The sequence below is a fragment of the Nansenia antarctica genome, assembly GCF_963989245.1.
Source record: "Nansenia antarctica genome assembly, chromosome: 18".
NCBI classification, from domain to species: Eukaryota; Metazoa; Chordata; class Actinopteri; order Argentiniformes; family Microstomatidae; genus Nansenia; species Nansenia antarctica.
Window position 1 is genome coordinate 2,079,381 of NC_137691.1, and position 6,401 is coordinate 2,085,781.

The window sequence follows — 6,401 nt, forward strand, 5'->3', positions numbered from 1 at the left end:
GACCGTCCGAGGGATCCTCTGCTGCGATGAAGCGAGGGAGGAGGATAGAGGAGGGGACTTACAGGTGCAAATACAAGACATAATACAGGTGCACCTGAACTGTAAAGAACCTAATACTGTTCTCTCTATACTATACGACATCAGTCAGAAACAGATGTGTGTGTGTGTGTGTGTGTGTGTGTGTGTGTGTTTGTATCTATACAGGTTGATCTGACTGACATCAGTAAGGTTAGACAGACTTCTAAATCTTTTACTTTTGACTGAATCTCCTCTATCTGGTTATGTCACTAAGCATGTTCTAGAGTGTTTCTGGAGTGTTCTAGAGTGTTTCTGGTGTGTTCTAGAGTGCTCTGGAGTGTTCTGGAGTGTTCTGGTGTGTTCTAGAGTGTTCTGGAGTGTTCTGGAGTGTACAACAACAACAACAACAACAACCAAACAAACAAACAAACAAACAAACAACAACACGTCCTCACCTGGACGATGTCCAGCACCATCCCGGCCGCCACCGTCCCGAACCCCGCCAGCAGGAAGGGGACCACCACCTGCAGGCCGATGGAGAAGGAGGTCTCCTTCAGCGGCACCGAGGGCTCGGGGCTCCGGTCGATGCTGCGCTCGTCGCTCTCGTTGCTCTGCGAGGCGTTCTCCAGCAGCGCGTCCTCCTCCCGCTGGCCCTTGGCCCCTATCACGGCCATCTCCGACCGGTCGTCGTCACCCCCACCGCCCCCCGCCACCGGGGGACCGGTGAGGGTGACCTCCATGACCTCCGTGAGCTCGTACTCCCCCCCCACGCCGCCCCCTCCTCCTCCGGTCTCCTGTCTCACCTCCTCTGGGTCCTCCACGAGGATCGCCGGGTGAACGGAGCCGTTGGAGCCGGAGTGGTGGAGGAAGGAGGGGGTCACGGGGGGCGGCGGGGGGGAGAGGGGGACCCCCCCCCCCTCTTTCTTCATCTCCGGGAGAGACATGTCGTCGATGTCGGACAGTTTGTCTTGTTGCTCGTTCGACCAAAGGACCATGCGGAGGCTTTTGGGGGGTAGAAGGACAGGATGAGAAACAGGGGGGCACGCAGGTGGGTTTAGCCTGGCGGGATGAAGAGAGATGATGATAGGTGGAGTTATTTTTATTTTTTTTCCTGATCAGTTTTTGGAACCTGATCGTTCGAGTTAATTTATCCCATTAAAAAGAGCGTTAGTGAGTTGGGCACTCGATGGGTACGGGGCACGAATGTGAATTATAAATGATTATAATAATACTTATTATTATTATGATAAATAGATTCGGCGCAGCTACGGGTGGCGCGGTAGTAAAGGCAGGTGTCTCCTCCAGGCGCGACTGAGATCTCTCCGGTGCTTTGGGAGCAGAACGAGCAGGTTCTCCATTCACTGCGCTGCGCACACACCGGTGGACACGTTACCGACGGAAAAGATTTGAACGCGACTTTCTATAACAGACCGATTAAACCAACAGACAACAGCCGATCGGCTAGAAATAAGTCTTGGGGGAAATAAAGAAAAATCGTTGTCTTTAAAAAAGAAAAGAAAAAAGAAGATGATGTTGTTGTTGTTAAGTCACAAAGTCTTGTTGGGGAGCCTCTGTGGAGCGAACAGCTCTCCGGTGCACGGTGCAGTGAGTCCCGGGCTGTGCGTGTCTCACCTTACACCACGTGGGCTCCGACACAGTGTTTTCGGAGGTGTATTTAAAGGTCTGCAGCGCGCAGATTGAGTTTCGGGACTGGGTGAAAGTACATCTGCCCTCTCGCGCTCCAGACTGGACACCTGGAAGAGAAGCAATAATAATAATAATCATAATCATAATAATAACCTGTATTTGTATAGCACTTTTCCTGCAAACGTCGCAACTCAAAGTGCTTTAATCGTTATTATAATCATCATGTAATCATTTAGTCATTTAAAGGCAATATTAAAAAGGTGGGTTTTTAGGTTGCATCCCTAATGTAAACTGGCAGTGCATTCCACAATCTGGGTGCATACAATGAGAATGCAGCCTCGCCAAATCTCTTCTTTTGTACATGTGGTACACAGAGAATGAAGATGTTACTATAAATTGCTTACGTAACATGTACTAATAAGACAGACAATAGCCTTTGAGTTCTATATTGTTCAACGGAGCCAGAAGCAACTCAGCATAAAAGCACCACGATTGCAATCATATACCCCTAAGTGTATTATAATCATATAGCTCTATCGTATAAGTGTAGTATAAGGAATTCATATAGGTTGCTGTAGACTATGTAACATATTTGCATAAATGGGCCTATTTAACGAAAACCGAATAGGCAAATTGGCATTATATCACCAAACTCTGCATGGGTCTCTGGGTCTCTTGGCCTATTACATCACAGAGAACAACGAACGGGGACCACCAGTCCCAACAACTGTCCACGTCACCAGACCGGCTCCACTCACTGTCCATAGACACACTCTCCCATAGGACGTTAGATAGACACATATCTCCCATAGGACTAGATAGACGTTAGATAGACGTTAGATAGAGGTTTAAAACAGCTGGAACTATGCCAAACATGTCGTTTCCTATTTTCTATGGTTCTAGAGTGTTCTAGTGTGTTCTGGTGTGTTCTGGTGTGTTCTAGAGTGTTCTGGTGTGTTCTGTTGTGTTCTCTCTCGGGCTATAAATATTCCGCCATCGGCCCCGAGGTAGAACTATAACATCCTCTGGCGCTGATTCCCTCCCCGCGTGTTAGGAGACGCTCCCACGTCAGTGCGCACTTGGTTTCCCCCCTGGAACAATCCCGTCTGTTTAGTAGTCAGCACCAGTGCCCCCCAGCCCAACATGGCACCAGTGCCCCCCCCAGCCCAACATGGCACCAGTGCCCCCCCCAGCCCAACATGGCACCAGTGCCCCCCAGCCCAACATGGCACCAGTGCCCCCCTAGTGGGTCAATTGTGGCATAATAATCATAATCACCCTCACCACAGCCCTGCTATACCGTGGGATCACATAACGGAATTCAATATCGTCAACAACACTTGTCAGCTTTTCTTTTTCGTAATCGGGCAATCCTATCCTTACGATTTAGCTTACAACCCCCATCCGTTCCGAAGATGACAAAAGAAAACTCGCTTATTATAATTCTAACACACATCGCTTCACACGGTGTCACACAGGCACAGAGAGACCGACAGTCATTCCGCGTGGGAAATACGACCCCCCCGTGGGGGAAACGACCCCCAACCTGGACGACATTCACATAGTCAAATCAAAACGCTTAGATCAGTCAAGGCAACACACACACACACACACACACACACACACACACACACACACACACACACACAGCACACATGATCAGGCTCTTAGATTACCTTGTTAAAACGGTCTTTAGAGGTCCACACACACAGAGACGCGCAGAGACGCAGAGAGAACTCACACCAGAGAGAGAGAGAGAGAGAGAGAGAGAGAGAGAGAGAGAGAGAGAGAGAGAGAGAGAGAGAGAGAGATAGAGAGAGAGAGAGAGATAGAGAGAGAGAGAGACAGAGAGAGACTGCTGAAAGCCTCAGTGGGAGAGATATCCTTCTTCACCCGGTTCTAACGTGCGACAGCCAGCCTGCAGGCGTGGTGCACGGTGTGCATGCCTTATGTACGGTACTAAACGGGTCCCGTTAATCGTTAACCCCGGTTAAGCGGTTAAGGCTGTCCTCCCTGCCGAGCCGTCACATTGTTCCATGTAGGACCCCCTAAGCTGTCCCGCTGCATGCGTCTATAATAACCCCCCCAGGAAGTCACACAGAGGCGGGTCCTCCACACACAGCTGACGCTGGAGAGGCGCGTGCGTGATATTCCCCTCTTAACCCCCCCTCCCCAATCTAACAATGAGAGTGATATTCCCTCTTATCCCCCCAATCCCACAAATAAGACTCAGATATTCCCCTCTTACCCCCCCAAACCCTCCAATAAGAGCCGCTGTGTCTTGGTTCGTTGAGGAATAGGCAAGGCAAGTTTATTTGTAGGCTATAGCACATTCATACAACAGGGGCAATTCAATTCAAGTGCTTTACATAACAGCATAAAAACAAATACAGAAAAAGAAGGATAGTAATAAAAAATAAAATAAAACAATGGCAAGAATAGATACATATATATAGAAAATAAACAGATACACATTTAACAACACAATAAGACAATGAATCAAAGGAAGATACAGATAAAAGTGTTACTACTGCAACTGTATTCAAGAGCTGCCCCCCCCCCCTCCCCCCCTGCGTGTGTAGAAATGCATGCCCATGCTCCAGCTCGTGTGCCAGTCACCCAGTTGCCTACTAATTTACCAGCCTGGAAAATGTGAAGAGTTTTAATTTAACGACATCTCAGAGCAGGGTTACGTCGGTTTAACAAAAAAAATAATCGGATACCTAAAGTAACAGAAGGGAAAGTCTTTGGTCACTCATCCACCAATACATCCACCGACTCTCCGATATCCAGTAATAGATCTCTGATGCACGTCAACCCCCCTCTCTACTCATTCAGAGCGGCTGTATTCCCCGAGCATCACTTCATTTTCCGTACACAGAGAACACACTTCACCTGTCTGACCAATTCCCCCCCCCTCCCCATCATCATCATTATTTCATTTTCTGAAGTGGTCAGTCTATCTAGGTCACTAGGCAGACAGCACAGCTAGGCACACTGCACCCTGCGAGGCACACAGGCATTGAACCCGTATTAGCGGAGCCACTGCCAACACCGGGCTCTGACCAGCTTGGCCGTGGTACCTAACACCTTTTCCTGCTAAGCGTTTCAGTGAGGTTTTTTTTAAGATGGAAGGGGGCTAGGGGGCTCTTCCCTGGGGCTAGTAGGAAGTCTAGGCGCCCATTTGGTTTTCTCCTCATGCTGAAGGCTTTGATAATGCCTAGGGGGGCCTTAGTGTTGTTGCTTCCTGTTGCTATGCAACTTTCGGGTTTTTCCAGAAGTCAAGATATCCAAGCCAAGGGAAAGGTCTAACACTAGCATGACTGACATGGAGGGTCACAACTTCAACAGACCGGCTGGAACCAACTGGGGGTTGTGTTGTGTTGTGTTTACCTGGCGGGTTAGTCTAATCACTGGGGGTTGTGTTTACCTGGCGGGTTAGTCTAATCACTGGGGTTGTGTTGTGTTTACCTGAGGGCCGTTCCACTAAAGGTGGATCAGTATATCGGCGATTGAAATAAATCAGGCGATCAGGCAACTCGGGATTGGAATTCAAGCCTCAGGTGATTCCTCGAACGAGGATCAGGCTTGTGTTATGAGTGTTCACAGAACACCGGCTTAGAAATCCTCGATATGGGCGCGTGCACGCAGACATTAAGAGCCCCGAAGAGTCGATCTGTCGAAATGAAGATACACCACTCTGCAGGGGTTCTACATTTGCGCAGCATTCCGAATTATTGATCTTTATGAAGACGGAAAAATAAGATGTAAAATAGTGCAATACTGCCGCAATTAACAAGGCGAGGGAAATGGTTTGGCAAGAAATTGCTGACCGATTAAATGCGTAGGTCATACTAGCCCCAGTTATTGTTATATGTTCATATTTTAATAAATGAATATTACTACTGTGGTGATATCAGCAGCAGGCTACAAACCGTCATATCGCCACAATGGCCTAGTGGTATCGACCGCTGCCGTGGTATTTATTCGTCCTTTTTAGATGGTGGTTCAAATCCCTCTTCGGACACACTTTTTACTGCATTTCGTTGTCTGAATCTAATCTAAAATCTCATCTAAAAAAGTATGTAGGCTATAAAATGATGGTGCAGGCTAATTTACAAGAACTGACACGATTACAATGGTGTTTGAAGCCTTTGCATGAAATCTTCGGTTAAATGTAAAAAAATAAAATAATCACTTAGTCAAGTCTCGAACTCGCAACCTTCAGAACTCTAGCTGGTTGCCTTAAGCACTGCGCCAGCCAGACTGCTGTGTCAAAAGCAATGCAAGTTGATAGACATACCTATTTATTTTCTTTTATTTTTTACACTTTTTAATTTATTTATTTATCCATCGATCTATCTATCTATCACACTTTCAAAATATCAGGTTATCTATCACACAATCAAACGATCTAATCTATCTATCTCGTGTGAAGTGGGAACTAATATTTCCTAAAACACACTTGATGGAACTGTCGTTCGGGATGTAGTTTCCGCCTGTGAGCCTTTTTTGACGCACGTATTACTTTAGCCAGTCTTTTAAACTGCTCGCGACCAGGCTAATTATATCTGACTCAGAAGGAGCTCAACCAAGCAGCGAATTATTTGAGCCACATTGATGGAACCGACCGAACGCAAGCTAACATTATCGAGGCTTAGAACTTTATCGAGGCTTAGAAGATAATCCACCTTAGTGGAATGGGCCCCTGGCGGGTCAGTCTAACCACTGGGGTT